The following is a 17,111-nucleotide window of genomic DNA, read 5'->3' as shown; positions in this document are numbered from 1 at the left end:
AAGCTGTGATGACTAAAACTAAGACTAAATTATATTGACAATTTCGTCAACAAAATGAAAACTAGACTAAAACGTTAGGGAGGCACTAGTGGAGAAGAGAGTCATTTTATGTTTGGTTGCTCTCCCGATCTACAAGCTCACAACGCGTCGCAGAGCTTGTAGATCTGCTATTTTCAGCACGCAACCAAGTGTAAAATCTGTCATTACAATGCCATCAAGGCCTGCCAAAATACATTTCATTTGACTAAATCAACTGTAGATTTAGTCGCCTAAAAATGTATGATATTTAGTCGACTAAAATTAGACTAAAACTAAAACTTTTCATGTGCTGTCAAAAACAACATTGGAGCTGCACACTACCTGCAGAGAGGATGGAGGGAGGGAGAGAGGGAGGGAAGGATGGAAGGAGGGATGAATAAGGGAGGCGGATGGAGGAGAGAACAAAAGTAAATTAGGGGACACACCGCCGCAGCAACAGAGAAAGAGAGATTGTTATCCCGAGCATGGAACGTTCAATTGACTCCGAGTTTGGCATATCTGATTGGAGTTCTATCAGTCATTGGCTTGGAAATTGTTTGTGACGGTAACAAGCTGCCTAATCGCTTGATTGATGGATGGAAAGAGAAGCTGTTACATTGTCAGATGGGGCATTTTTTCCCCCTCCGCAGACGATGAGAAGATGCTATCAGAATTAATCAAACTAAATCAACCTGTGCCCGCCCAGTCCCCCCTCCCCCTCCACACAGTCTCCTCCCCTCACTGTTTCACCGAAAGCCACTGCCGGCGACTCTTACAGCAGTGGTGTAAAGTAACTAATTACATTTACTTAAAGGGCCAGTTCACCTCTGGGTCAACCAGATCTTATTTTATTGTTGTTTGGGACACGATCAACAATCTGTGTTTTGAGAGATTTTAGTATTTCAGCATGAATGATCATATGATGAGCATGATGACTCCCAAACAACAATAAAATAAGATCTGGTTGTCCCAGAGGTGAACTGGCCCTTTAAGTACTGTACTTACATTTTTGAGGTATTTGTACTTTACTTGAGTATTTCCGATTTCCCTTTTACTTCTACTCAACTACGTCCAAATATTGTACTTTTAGATTTTTCTTTTAAGACTTGAGGTGACTTAAGCAACTGTAGATTACATTAACCACTTGAAATGGTACATACTGCATGGCGAATACTTTTACTTTTGGTACTTTGAGTAGTATAGGCCTACTTTTACTCGAGAACATTTTGAATTCCGGTCCATTACTCGTAACAGATAGTATTTCTACGTTGCTGTATTGACGCTTTCACTTAAGTACCACCACTGGTCTCCTCTTACAGTGACTGTCCTCTCCCCCCATGGTGGGTGGCCGCGGTGACAGCGGGGCTGTCCCTGCGTTTTATGCACCTCAAAGTCTCTTGTCTTCTTCTTCTTTCCCACTACAGTGGCCCTCTTTCCTCTGGGCCCTTGGCCCCTGGCCCCTATCTTTCTCAGACCCTTTCCACACACACACAAACCCACGCACACACACAGTAATGAAGGCTGCCTTTAAGAAGAAGCGGGGGGGTGCGGGGTGCGTCGAGGCATCACAGATTAGGTCAGTGGGAATGGCTAGCGGGCTGAACATGATGGATGAGGCCCAGAATGAGTTTCTGCCGCGGCTGTATTGTGAAATCTTTTCATTGTCACCGACGGGCCTATGAGGGCCAGATGAATGAGGGCGCAAGTGTCAGAAACGCCCTTCCACCGCACCCCCCTCCCCCCCTTTTACGCACACACACACACACACACGCACACACACACACACACACACACACACACACACACACACACACACACACACACACACACACACACACAGACGCACACTACTCTTTTAATATCTCCCCGAGCTGGCTGTGACTGCGTACCTCCTCCCTGTACCCTCCTCCTCCTCCTCTGTCCAGACCGTGCACACACACGCAGGCTGGTCACAACAACAACAGCAGCGTATTGATAAAAAGGCTCTAAATATAGGGGCCGGAAGTCTAGTTGGAAGGATAAATAAATACCTACTCTCTCTAATGCCGGCGAGAGAGAGAGAATAATTATGTATTACAGAGGTGGTAAGAGAGAGAGAGAGAGAGAGAGAGCAGGGACGTGCAGAGCATTTTAGAGAGGCAGGGGCTGACATTTCTAAAAGGGCCTTTTGGTGGAAATATCAAAAATAGCAGACCTCCAAGCTCTCTGCGACGTGTTGTCGGCTATTTTCTGTGCTTGATACCACACTGAACTAAGCATAATCAAGTCAATACTGGAGATGTGGCGTAAGGCATGGATTTATACACAGAGAGGGCAATTCTTTCAGCATACCGTAAGATGCTGCATTCAAGTTCAGGAGAGTTTGGACAAGGCAATTCTCTTGAATGCTGCCTTCAGGTACGGCATGGAAAGAGGGCATTTGCATTTATTTCACCATGGTAAAAAACTGCATTCATGGTCTGGAGAGGGCACTTTTTTTACAGACGGGTAAAAGGGCGGGGGCTCAAGCCCCCTTTGATGTCTATGTGTGCACGTGCCTGGAGCTTGTTGTGCTTCTATTCTTATAGTTCATAACTCTACAGTACGCCCTGCTCTCTCTCTCTCTCTCTCTCTCTCTCTCTCTCTCTCTCTCTCTCTCTCTGCTTCCACGCGGGTTGGACCTCCTGCGTCCATAGAGGGGGGGGGGGGGGGGGGGCAGGGAGGGGGCGGTCTTTATGGGAAACGTTTGTGACCAGGGTGACAGCTCCTCTTGATGGATGTGCCTCCTCCATCTGGTTGCAGTGCATGTAATAAATATCCATGCTCATGTTTGACCTCTCCCACTTACCAGACACATCTTTCACTTTTGGGACATCCAGGGGGGTGGGTGGGGGGGTGGGGGACTCACAATTATGCTCCGCGTTCAGCAGCACTAGCCGGGGCGTGAGCGCGCGTGCGTGCGGTGCGCGCGCGTGTGTGTGTGGTGGGGGGGTGTTGGGTTGGGGGCGGTGGGGTGGGGGATAGCAGCTCTGTTTATGGGCCGCAGCCCAAGGGCAAAGAGTCAAAAAAATAGATAGCTGTAAACAATGCTTCCACCGCCGGGAGAATTCTCCGGCATTCAATAACCTTTCACACCTCCTAAGCTCTCATCTCCCTGAGCTGGCTGCCTCTGGCCCCAGAATGCACTGCGGCCGCTTACACACAGACACACACACACACACACACACACACACACACACAGACACTCGCAGAGACACACAGAGACACACACACACCGCCTCCATCTTTGACCGGCGGTTTAGCCGCGTGTCCGAGCGCGGGTCAGAGGGTCAAGATGTCGTCGCTCTGTTTTCGCAGTAAAATCTGCATTTAGAAAAGAAGAAAAATAACATAATAATAATAATAATCTGACCGGCTGGAATATAGAATATGCTGTAGTTGAAAAGATGTGGTGAAAGGTTATTGTCGAGGGCAAGGCCAGGGATTTAAAGCCATACATAGTTCAAATAGCAGTCAAATATTATGCGGGAAGCTAGATACAGCCCAAAACATCCAATTTGTATGAGAGATTGTAAAAAAAAGAAAGAAAATAAAATCCTTGTGTGCTCACTGCTCGTGTAATTACAGGTTAAACAGTTGGGTCCTTGTTCAGGGCTCTGATAGCTTGAGGAAAACGGAGTGGATATCGTCGTTGTCGGGTGGGAACCTTGTATGTCCAAAACCCTTCGTTTTGCATTTATCATTTAAAAAATGATCTAAACTAGTGAAAACAGCCGATCTACAAGCACACAACGCCTCGCTTGTAGATCTGCTGTTTTCACTACTTTAGTGCAACGGCCTTGTACGATGAAGCAGGGCTTTACTTTGCGAAAGAACATACACATTTGAAACTTGGAGATACGAGGTTTCCACCCGACCGTGACAATATGCAAGTGGGCTTTTTAAGGCCACGGTAGTACTAACCATACTCCGCAACTTTTTCTCGCTACAGATCTAGAGAGAGAGCGATAAAACAGCACCCTTCCAGTAGCTGTTACTCTTAACTCCCCTTTCGCCGGCTCATAACAAAACAGCGGTTGGTGTTTAGTTGACCCCGGTGCATTAAGCCGGGGCCAGCAGCAAGCAGCAAGCAAGCTCCTCAGTAACAGAAGCAGCGGCGGCCCATTGGATTTTAATAAACCCGGGATAATAATGAGGTTGAGAAGCTGAGTGAATTGTAAAGCAGAGAGAAGGCTAATGAAGTGCCTACGCTGGGCAGTATGTGAGAAATAACCTATAACCTATTAAGAAACAAGCCCCACCGACTCCCATGCACCCGCCCCAAGATCCTACCCCCTGATTGAATTAGTGCACTCTTTAATTACTGTAGCATCCAAGACGGGGAGCTCTGAATCTAATTGAACCTTTTCATGCTCCCTGCGCCCCAGCCAAACAACTTGTTCTGTAAAAAAAGAAAAAAGAAAAAATGAATTAACGGTCTCACTCTCTCTCTCTTTTTTGCATTGATTATTAAACCATTAGGAGTGTCTCAGGAGTTTTCCAGGCCGCAAAGAAGGCAAATCGCGCGGCATTATTCACAATAACGCATATGTTATAATCGCAGGGAGAACTTACTTAAAATTCAATCCACTTTGGCATCATTATCATGCATCAACATAATAAATGAGCCCTTCAGAGCATGGTAATTATAATTTGATAAATCATCAGCAGAAAATTAACTGGATGTCAAAACATTCATTGGAACGGGTGATGAATGGTGGATGATTGTGGTGATGAATTGTGTTAATCTGCGCAGTATGAAGCCGGCGAAATGGCTAAGCAGCCCAAGATGGATGGGCCGTGGAAGCAGCAAGGTCAGAAGATACAACTGCAGAACGGAGGCAAGGGAGGGGAGAAAAATATAGGAGGGGGATGAAATGAGAACGAGGAGAGAGAGAGAGAGTGAGAGAAAAACTACATTTATGTATCTCTCTTTCTAGCCTTCTGTTTTGCCCTGTTATAGCAGTTTGGTTATGGTTTCAGGTATTTTGGTTTGACCCAGTTGTCCGTACGTTTATCCGTAATTGTACTCGTAAAAAGATTAGTCCACTGTATATCGTCGTTGCCGGGTGACCTTTTATGTCCAAAACCATTCGTTTTGTATTTATCATTTTTAAAACTGTTTAAAATAGTGATAATAGACAATCTACAAGCACACAACGCCTCGCGGTGCGTGGCGTTGTGTGCTTGTAGATCGGCTGTTTTCACTACTTTTGTGCGACGGCCTTATATGATGAAGCATGGCTCTACAGTTTACAGTTTACAGTTTAGGCATTTAGCAGATGCTTTTAATCCAAAGCGACTTACAATAAGCAGATAATACATCACTATAATAAACAAGATAACATGTCAGAACATCAACAACAATATAACAAATGCATATGAATATCAATCTAAAAAAACAATATAATCAGTAAAGAAAAAAGGATTCTAAAAAACAAATGCTAACTAGCTTCCTGTATGGTCATTGAGTGTTTCAGTAGTGCTATGGGTTTAGGTGGAGTCTGAAAAGGTGAGTCTTCAGTCCACGGCGGTCTTTGCGAAAGAACATAAAAATTTGAAACTTGGAGATACGAGGTTCGTGCCCGACAGTGACGATATGGTTGTCGGCAGTGGCTCGGGAGGTAGAGTGGCCATCTTTGAAACGCAAGTTACGCGGTTCGATCCCTGGGCTCTTCCTGGACGTCCTTGAGCAAGACACTGGAACCCCTAACCGCTCCCGATGAGCAGGTTGGTGCCTCGCCTGGTTGCCTCTGCCTTTGGTGGGTGACTGGGTGAATGTAATGCACATTGTAAAGCACTTTGGAAAAAGGCTGCATTATAAAATGCACCATTTACCCGTTGTCAGATGATGATACTGATGATGATGAAAACAGCTACTGTAGTAGGGCCGTAAAAAACGATGATTATCTTGGAAAATTGAGATTCATGTCAAAAGATCCGTAATCAATCACGGTTAGGCACACGGTACGATTGTACTGTATTATGGGGAAGAAATTAATCATGCGATGTATGTACTGATGATGTCGTCACCTTCATGCGTACGGTTCTCTGTGAAAATGTCGTGGATAAGGTGTATTCACCTGTATACAGTACAAGACTGCACATCTGCGTTGTTCAGCAACTCAGTTTCAGCATTTTTAACACGTTTTATCTGAACTAATTTGGTCATTTCTGCCACAATTTTTCTTAGTTTTTACCTTATCTTCGAGGCTCGTCAAACCCGTGCGAAGTGAGTGGTGCAAACATGACATACTTCTAGATCTTTTCATATTTAGGGAGTTTGATATATTGTGGACTTACAGTAGATGTTCAAGCCTAGAAAAAAAAAATATATATAGAGCCTATCACAACATGAGGTCAGATACTACTAGACAGAGAGAACTGTGACATCATTCACAATATAAAGGAGTATCCATTTGATAATTCGTAGTTATATTTCCTGGTTATTTAAACGTTAATAACGCAATAATACTGGAAGCACAAAGAAGACTCCGCTTTGCAGGAGACTGTCACAGAGCAAAGGACCTGGGGCCAGTTGCACCACCAGAACGTAAGTTCTGCCCTAAGTTAGGGAGTAAAGTCCTTACTAGAGGCTTAGTAACTACTAGTTAGTTTGTAACTAAGTGAGTTACTAACAGGTGTTGCACCACGACTTCTTAAGGCATAACGTAACTAGTAATGCGTAGACTGTTCCTAAAGTAATGTATAGTCGCATAAAATGACGTCATAGCTCCCGAATCCAATGAAAACGAACTGTTTCTAGTAAGGAACGGAGACCTCCGTCTCTCCACTGGCATGTACACAAGTCACTGATATGCGTGCACAGGGCGAGCGCATCCCTGCGCAGCGCACTGCCCTGCAAACGGATTGTAGGCTATCATAAATTATATTGGACTCATACATTTCCCCCCGTTGTGAAGTAATGCAGGGCAACGCATATTTGGAGACACAGGGGAAGAGAGCGCACCGTTCAATTCGCTGTTGTGCTGTATATGCAGTGGTTGAAAAGTACTCAAATTAATTAAAAAAGTATCAATCCTGCAATATAGAAATACTCTATTAATAGCAGACACATCGTGAGCTTGTAGATCGGCTATTTTCAAATGGCCGAAATGTATATAGGGCTTAATGCATGTTTTAAACAGATGGGTTGTTTCATTGTTGAATTAATTAAATAGCCGATATAATGCTGTCTGCCACGTTAGTAGTGAAGTTGCTCTACTCCCATAGAGATAGGTTACTTAGTAAGGGCTTAGTGCTGCCCAAAGGCTGGTGTAAATATTTAGTAGTTACTTACAGATACGTTAGAGTGGCGCAACAGCTGAAATTTTAGTAATGCGTAAGTCTTGACTTAGAAGCCATTTACGTTACAACTAGGCTACGTTTGAACTTAGTAACAGCTGGTGCAACCCCGCCCTGGTCATCTTGAATATTCTTCTGTGGAGATTACCCTGCCCATCAAGGGGGAACTAGACCACTCACCTTTCAAGATATTCTGAGTAGGGACACAGGACTGACTGTGAATGAACTGACTGATTACTGTAATCCGATTGCTTCTGGCCGGTGCGCGGCGATAATACTTTCTTTCACCCAGAAGAGAAAAATTACAACCGTGGCCATATGTGCTTTTGTTATGGTCCGTAGAGAAGGGCTTGTTTTAAACAAGAACACAATCGGGAGGTAGATTTTGATCCATTTTCCTTTACAGCAATCCATTGAAGTAATAAACAGAGGTTTTCATTTTCGGATGACTACATCTCCCGATGCATTATGGGAATTTGAGTTTTTTCACCACCTGCGGGTGCCGGCGACCACACACTACTATTATTTAATATAAACATAATTGAACGTGTCGACACGTTTTGGGCATAATTGAATGTGTTAGTTAAAGTAACTCATAGAAGAACGAAGACTACAACAATTCTAATATATACATTAGAAATTATTATTACTAAATTCAATACAATTGTACAAAATTGAAATGAATTCGATGCAGATTAGCTTGATGCTAACCTAAATAGGATTCTCCAGTGTGATGCTAACGCTTATTGGCATGTGGGTGGCAGTGGTTCAGGAGGTAGATCGCTCTTTTGGGAAGCCAGAGTGTGATCCCCGGCTCTTCCTGGCTTATAGTGTCAAAGTGTCCTTAAGCAAGAAACTGACCCTCAACTGCTCCCTCAGCGCTGTTCAATAGTTGTTCACTACTCAGTGGTGAAAAGAGTACTCAAAGTATAAGCTATGCTGCAATGTAAAACACTAGTAAAATACCTGATTTCTAAATGTAGTCTACTTGAGTAAAAGTACAAAAGTGCTGGTATCAAAATATACTTAAAGTACCAAAAGGAGAAACTAATTTAGCAGAATGTCACATTTCACAAGTTTTCAAAATGGATAAAAAATGTTTGGAAAATGGTCAATGTATATAGTGCTGAAGTGGAACTGTCACAGCTTGTCCGGATGTCCGTCCGGATGGGTAACGCCTGACACTGTGGTTCCCCAGACACATCACTGTGACATCACAGGTGACATCACAGTGATGTCAGATAGTCATGGCGAGGTCGCTTGTCGCTCTTAGGCGTCTTACTGGTGTACCGTATGTTTTGTAATAATAATAAAAATCTACAAAGTAACCAGTATTAAAGTTTTCAAATAATTGTAGACATACACACACTACTATACAAGAAATCATCAATACTAGGAGCAATAAAAGTATATTTACAGAAAAAACTGTGGGGGGGGGGGACATTTATTTTGGCAATCTAGGTCCAGATGCAGACAGGTGCTCATTTACCTACACAGCAATATACAGTAGCGCTGACTAATGAAGAAATTATTCTTTTCTAGTTCAAGTTCAGTCTTGACTATTGTCTTGTATTGGTTGAGCTTCGGTGAGTGACATCATTCACAGGTCAATCTGCGTTCAGCCTCATTGAACTGGTGAAAGCGCAACATCTATTCTCAACAGGAAGTGAATGCTTTTCTCTCCCTCCATTGAAATACATTACATGTAAATTACAAAATGAATAATAATTGTGCTGGTGTGACTGCAGTCAACCACCTATATTGGATCGCTACGGCTTTAATTTTAAAATGTGCAAAATATGGTGTAAAATCACAGGCTGACTCGGCATGAACGTGAAAGTATCTTATACATGAACAATATTCTACTAAAGATAACAAAACCTTTTGCTTTTCAATGGATCTGCAGTAGTTTTCAATATGTAGCGGATAACTTTATATATTACCAAATTCTACACCATATACTGTAGGCTAATGTTAGAGGAGTAGTTCATCCCCAAAATGATATATTTTTTTTCCTATTGATTACTCATGCCATGGAGACTTGAGTTCAATAATATTCTTTGGTTTTTGTCGCATTCCTAAGGCAAAAAATTGATTATAGTAAACTTACCCTGACGGTTTCCCCATCCAGTGCCATGCATTTGGGTCCCCATTCAGGGCCATGCATTCGGGTCCCCATCCGCAATCAATGGGGGTAAATTGACTATAATCACATTTTTGTCTTAGGAATGCGACAAATACAAAATAATGTTATTGAACTCAAGTCTCTATGGCATGAGTAATCAATAGGAAAAAAAGTATTTTTGGGGGTGAACTCCTTTAAGTCTTGAAGTCTGCATCTTGCCAGTGCCACATACTACACTGTGGTAATGTTACACTTTCCACTATACGTTATTGGAAGTTGTTGAGTTCCCTTTCAGTGGTTTGAACGTAAAGGGCCTTCGTAGATGCAAATGAAGGCTATTTCTACAAATAACCATAATTACATGTCACCCCGCTTGAAACGTGACAAAGCAGACAATGTTGCTTTTTGTTGAATTCATTATGTTGACAGGCACTCCTTTTCATTTTATCTCCTATCCGTCACGGACGTGAGTGAACGTGTGTAAACTGACAACCACCCTTGATGATGTTGTTCTGCATTTCGTGCCCTTCTTAGATAAAAATGTACCTGGTATCATTTTTGTGTGTTCAATACGCGTTGTCTGACCTCGGATGCAATTATCCCCTGTGCTCTGTGGTCAGTCTTCTGCCCCACGACCACACAGCCATCATCCGCGTACATCACATCCCATCCTGTGTCATCTCAGACTGGGAAGTATTAATCTTGCACACAGGGGCTTTCAGACACCTCTTATCGGGCTGGCAGGTTGACGTGCTCGTGTGCGCGTGCCTGCGTGTGTGGGGGGGGCTGCTTCATCTTGATTCCCACAATGAATGCGGGGCGCGCAGGCTTTCAAATGGTCCTCCTGCATATGGAAGAGGGGGGGAAATCACACCTTTTCTCTCTGTGACTTTCGTTTTTCATTTGTACTTTTCCGTCGTCTCCGTCTTTTTCCCTGTCTCCGGGAAAATTATCACCAGCCGTGTCAGGAGCCCCTGTCTGCTGAGAGTGGGGGGGGGGGGGGGGGGGACGTGTCACGCCGCCTCTTAAGTTTCTGATTGTCTAAATGACACAGAGTCTCATCACACAGCTGCCTCCCCTTTCTGACACTACAATAACCCATAATTCTCTCTGTCACTCACTGTTTCAAGGTTAGTGTTTTATGGCTTGAACTGGGGGGCGGCGAGGCCATTTAAATTCTAGAGGCTAAAGAGAAAAGGGGGGGGGGGGGGATGCAAATGGTTAAGGGGAGGGGGGGGAGGGGTGGTGGAGGGGGGAGATGTGTTGCCTCGTGTCAACATCATCTTTCACCTCCTTTTCCCCGTTTATTGAAGAATCTAGGAGGATTGGTAACAGTGTCACCTAGTGTGTGCATCACCTATTGCAAGTATCTAATGACTACTCCTGCATTGTTCCAACTGATGCCGCGCGGATCCTTTCCAGTCATAATAGTTGCGTTTCCATAAACGTATTCGAAAATAGGAAGCGAATTATCAGTGATTCGCAAAAAAGACAAAGCGAATTTAGCCTGTTTCCGTTAAACTGCTGAAATGCGATTCTTGGGAGACCGTGGCCTGGGTCCGTCTGACCGACCTGCTGTAAATGACTTCCCGCGGGCTTCACACTGTGCACAGAGCTGGGATCTGGCAGATTTTTTTCAGACCGAATCCGAGATGTGAGCACTGCACGTCTGACTGCACGCAGACTGCATCTGCGTTTGGAAGGTGGCCCGATCTTCAAGCTCACGACGCGACGCGGATACGAGCTGCTGTGAGCTTGTAGATCGGCCACTTGTGGCATTGCAACACGGTGTGATGACGAAGGGTTAGCCAGGATTTACTTGGGTGATGTGACAGACGAGGCTTGCTTGCACAGTGCACACAAACACAAAGCTAACAAGTTGGTAGCTCCCTTTCAGCTCCCTTCAGCCAAATCAATATCAAGTTCAGTGCATATAATTCTAAACTTATTCACATAGTGTTTCCATTGCACTAATGCGCATTACATTTTTTCTATTAAGTCTCAAAATCCACCTCCAAGTGCATAAATGTTTTTGCGGATAATGAAAGTTTCCAGTAGTGTTTCCATAAAACGATTTATGCGCAAAAGCCTTAATGCGCAAAAAACGGCTTCATGGAAACGCAACTAATAATACTTACTAATAATCACTTCCAATGTCACACTTTAGAGACTGTCATTCTCCCTAGACAAAGTGTACGTGCTCCATCAGAATCGTCCATTATTTTTATATATAGTCTTTACTCCCATCATGTGTGATATTCTGATGGTCTCGGAGTTAAACAGCATCTCTCCTCAACCCTTCTCCCCATCCCCTTCAGTAAAGTGTTCTTCAAAGGTATATATTTCATAGCGCGCTGACAGCGCTGACACCATAATTGACCTGAAAGCTTCCATCTTTCCTTCTTTTGAAACTCTCAGTTGTAATGTGTGTCAACTAGATAAAATGAATCCCTTCTCTCCCACCTTTTTCTCTCTGCGATTTCCATTTGCAAAGGGAGTTTGACTGACTGGCATCGGTGCCATTATCGTTCTGTCTGAACGGCTGTGATGGCAGGAGAGGCAATGCGAGATGCAAGGCTTCCATTGTTTGAGAAAGGTTGCTCACACTTAAGTCCTGCATATTAGTAATACATGCGGTGCTTTTAGATGGGTTAAATGCTATTTGATACACATGGGATTCCATCTCCTTTAATGTACAGAGATACGCGTTGTTGTCTCTTTGCACGGGCTCCGTCTGGCAGATGTCAAGTTCTAAAACCATGACGTCATGATTCTATCTGACTTTGAGATTTATATTTATCTTGGCTAATAACCTCTGTTATGTTCATATTGCTGAACCTTAAATGGCATTTTAAAGGACAACTTTGTTTTTTTACAACACGGGTTCATATTTTAGATGGTCGTTAGAGAAAAGAAAAGATGAGTGTTAAAATGTTTTCATTTACTTCTTTCTATCGTTTTAGTGATTTCAATGATTTTGATTTGCATGCAAGTGGCGAAATATGTATTTTCAGACAAAATAAGCACATTCCCAAGATGCTCCGCAATCTTTAATGGGCAGATGTGACTTATGGGGGCTGGTGTAAATAGTAACAAAGAAATTGCCGGCTTATTGTGTCTAAAAATACATATTTAGCCACTTGTACGCATGCCCCCACCCACTGAAATCAAAATACTAAAATCACTAAAACAATAGAAAGCAGTAAATGAAAACATTTCTCTAATACTATCTAAAATATGAACCCTTGTAAAAAACCAAAGCACTTACACTACACTACTGTGAGTAATTACTGAAAGGACTCGTATCGATCACACAATTATTCACCAATTTCAAATTGGACAGTATTAATTGGGGTATCCATGTTGGTATTTTTAAAATATTTTCAGTACTCTGAGCATTTAGCTTGGTTTCAACAATTAATAAAAATGCCCCTGTTTTCTTAGTATTTACAGTTACACAGTATTTACAGTTTTGGACACTTTTTTTGGTTTGTTCTGCATTATTAGGTTGTGTTAGTAGTATTGAGTATTTTGCTTGTGTTTGCCATGGCGGTGAGATACTTGTAGCACTGACTAGCATTGACTGTTATGGACACATTTGTTTGGGCACTGTATTGTATTATAGTTGTGCTTAAGGTTTGCTTTTTTGTTCAAGTTAGCTGTTTCATGTTGAGCATTGACAGTTTTTGTACACTTTATGTATATATTCTTTGTTCCCTTTCTTTGTTGTACAGTAGGCCTACCTTGCTCTTTACTGTAGCCTACTCTTGTTCTTTTGTATTATTTTCATACTTCTCTGTAACTTTGTAAATATCCTTATACTGCTGTGCTGCCTCTGGGCAACTGAGTTTCCCCCTTGTAACCCTAACCCTACAAAACTGTGAAAAGTGATGACTCATCACTAAACAATACTAAACCATAGTTTTATGGCGTCAATTTTTAGCCCAAGGAATGTTTTTCGTGCAAAACAAATGCTTGCAATGGATTCAGAATCATGAAAAAAACCTAGATAGACCCCTCATATACTACTTAACGCTTCCAGTGCCAGCCCCTAGAGGGCACCAAAGAATGCCAGACTTTCTCCCATAGGGGACTGCATTAGCATCCGGGGGCTCACGTTGCAGTGACGCGCGTGCTCACGTTCGTGCACGTCATGGAAAGGTCCCGGATGATAATGCTAACAGAATAGCTATTCCCCTTTTGTCATTTTAAAGATCATTTTTCGGCGATTTCGCCGTAAATAAACCTTGCGCCACATCCCTAAAAACACAATCCAGAGATATGGGCCTCCAAAAATGTGGTTTTTCATTGGATTCGGCGGCGATTCGCGGCGCCGTTCGCGGCTAACGGCCGGCATGGCGGCCCCCGGATTTGGAACACTGGATTTTAAATTTAGGCTCAGGCTTCAGAAGGCCTCGGATCATTTTATTCATTTCATTAAAAAAGCCGAACATGTTCGGGATAGGCACACCGGACGTCGTTCCGGAAGCGGCGCTGAACATTTGGTGAACATTGGGGGGCTCAAAAATGTATTTTAAACCATTTTTAATGGAATATATCGTCGGACCATGTAAAATGGCTAGCTGGCTAGCGTAGGACGAGCCAGGACCACCCACGACTCTACAAGCAGCTCAGGGTAAGTCAATTAATAAAAAAAAATTGTATTGGATTGAAATAAAGCCGAACATGTTCGGGATAGGCACAGAATGAGTTAAAGAAGAGTTTTTGGGCTGGTCTTTTTTCCCTGTATAATAATTAAGTGAATTAGAGACATCTTTAATTCTCATTTTACGTCCAGATCCCATGGCAAAAATCCTTGGATCCGTCATTTTTTGAATTCAGCGCCCAAAAATACATTTAGGTGCAATATTTAACGCTTTCTGCCGGAAGTGAACATCTTTTTCACATATTTCTCCCACTATTGGTATAATAAAGGTATCTATCTAGTTACCATTGAAATAATGTGTGAACCGCATGCATGAGTCGCTTCAGCCCACCATAGCAGGCTCAGAAAGTGCCACTGTAAACACAGTGAGATTGCTTTATGACCTTTTCTCAAAAGGAGGTGAGCCTGTCCCCCCCTTTGCTTTTCCCTTCCGATTCTTTCTTCTCCACTGCACTTGTGCCTATAAAAAGACATGCTCTGTTTTTGTATGCCAACGTCACATCACCAGGCTTTCACGCTTTGTCCGTGAACCCCAGACATATTTCTCTGCTTATTCCCCGGGCTAATTGGGTGGTGGCGGTGGTTAGGATTTTCTCCCGTTTAGGCCTGAACACATTATGACGCAATATTTTATGCTTTAACTATTGAAAAATAGCAGATATACAAGCTCACAGCGCGGCACCGAGTGCCGCGCTGCGAGCTTGTAGATCTGCTATTTTTGAAAAATCGTGAAAATTAGATTTTTGACCCGATTACATAAGTGTCGTTTGAATCCTTCTAAGATTTTTTGAAAAAACGATGTTTGTATGTCAACAATCTGGCCAGCCATCGTCAAAGAAAAGGTCCTTTTCACTTAACTGGAGCTCAGTTAGTCTGCTCTTGAGAGACTACTGTGTCAGTGGTTCTCAAACCTTTTCATGTGAAGGACCCCCAAAATGATATTTATTTGGCCACGGACCCGCATCTCAAAATATTTAGTTCCAGGGACCACCTAGAAGCAAAATTTGAGTTACAAACGTTCGCTTTGAATATACATATATCCAAAGATTTGCACACATTTTCACGGCTTTTTCAAAAATAGCAGATCTACAAGCTCGCAGCGCGGCACTCGGTGCCGCGCTGTGAGCTTCTATATCTGCTATTTTTCACTGGTTAAAGCAGTCAATAATTCTAGGCCCTAAATGGGCTAGAACCCGATGCCTCCCAACGTGCCGATGTGCTGTTATGCCTCCGCTAGACGACCGCGCGACGTTCTTGTCAGATCGAGCCCTGTTTTCTTTTTTTTCCCCCTTCTCTTCGGAGCAGTTTGTTATTAGATTAATTAACGCTGTATTGACTAACTGAGATAGGGTTGCGTGATCTCTTCTCACCTCCGGCAAACACCCTTTTCCTTGCCGTTTCAATCAAAGTTAATAACGAAGAAAAGACGCTTTTAAAGGCACGCGCGCGGAAAGTGAGAACTAACACTTCCTGCGATATCGGTATTTACAAAAAAAGAGAAGGGAAGTGAATAGCTCTTTGTGTGAGCAACCTTATAGATTAGAGCGGGCCACTATGTGTCGAACAACATATGAGAGCCACGTGTTTATTTTGCCATTGTCCGCGATCACAAAGTGGAGGGGAGGGTTTGTGTAGCCCGAGTGAAAAGGGTTCAGTGGAAGCGGCACTTTTTGGGGGTGAAAGCTGTGAGGCCTGGAACAAGCTTTAACCCGTTTAGGCCGAGAATTATTGAATGCTTTAACTATTGAAAAATAGCAGATATACAAGCTCACAGCGCGGCACTAAGTGCGGCGCTGAGAGCTTGTCAATCTGCTATTTTTTTGAAAAATCACGAAGATTTGTTCAAATCTTTGAATATATATATATTTTTTTTTTAAAGGGAACATTTGTAACTCAAATATTTGCTTTTGCGATGGGGGTCCGTGGCCAAATACATATCATTTTGGGGGTCCTTCACATGAAAAATGTGAGCACCGCCGACATAGAAACACATCTTTTTAAAAAAAAAAAACCTTAGGACTCAGAAGACACTTATAGAATCGGGTCAAAACATTCAAAGAATTGCACATATTATTTTTCAAGATTTTTCAAAAATAACAGATCTACAAGCTCTCTGCGAGCTTGTATATCTGCTGTTTTTCGATAGCCAAAGCATGAAATGATACGCAACGATGCGTCCCCGGTCCGACGGGGTTAAAGAGCGGTCCAATCCCACTCTCAAGTTCACTGGTAAGCCTGTTGGACATCCGGCTTTGTTCCCCCTTATAGGCTACTTATCAGTGGCCTGATGCGGTTGTCCGCTCGCATGTTCCTCTTGTACCTCAGCCCAGGCCAATTCCGACCGGCTAAGTGCTCAAATTGAGCCATTTCGTCTCACTTTAAAACAAACCAGGGCCTATTATGCGTAATTTTTTTCTTTTTTTGTGTTGTGTTGTTGTATTCAAACCCCTCCTCCTTGCCCTCCGTTGGACGCTGGCTTCAGTCTTACGTCGTTTGTCAACCCCTCACACCCCTCCACATCCCCCACGCCTAGCCTCTTTACTCTTTAAGTTCGAAGGGCCAGCCTTGTGAGGGGGTCAGTGTTTCTAGTCCAGGCCGGTGTCAACTCCAATCTGGGGCGATTTAGTGTGAAATGTGTGCCATGGTGTGTGGGGGCTCGCAGGTCAAAGCCCCCCCCGGTAATTGATGTTGCTTATTCATCTGCTTTTCCTTGTCTAGCCCCCTCTCTCCCGGGCGGCGCAGCGGCCGTTTTTTTGTTTGTCTAAATTGTTTGAAGATTTACTGTAGGTCTTAAGGGAGCCCTGAGAAGCATCCCCTCCCGCTTGACACCGCCCCAGTGTTCCTACCTAGCGGGGGGGGGGGGGGGGGGCTTCGGGCACAGGGGTGGGACGCGACAATGGCTAACCCGTACAAAGGGGGCTTACCCTCAACACAAGGCCCCGGAGGACATCTCATAGCGTGATACTGGCCACTGGGAGG

General features: G+C 43.5%; 1 protein-coding gene across 1 annotated transcript in view; it reads left to right on the top strand.

Annotated features, from left to right (window-relative positions):
• lrmda (leucine rich melanocyte differentiation associated) overlaps positions 1 to 17,111 on the top strand; it is a 503,604-nt gene that overhangs the window by 280,110 nt on the left and 206,383 nt on the right. The window lies entirely within an intron of this gene.

This window comes from Nannobrachium achirus (assembly GCF_963921795.1).
Source record: "Nannobrachium achirus genome assembly, chromosome: 13".
Taxonomy (NCBI): Eukaryota; Metazoa; Chordata; class Actinopteri; order Myctophiformes; family Myctophidae; genus Nannobrachium; species Nannobrachium achirus.
This window is presented reverse-complemented; position numbering and strand designations above follow the sequence as displayed.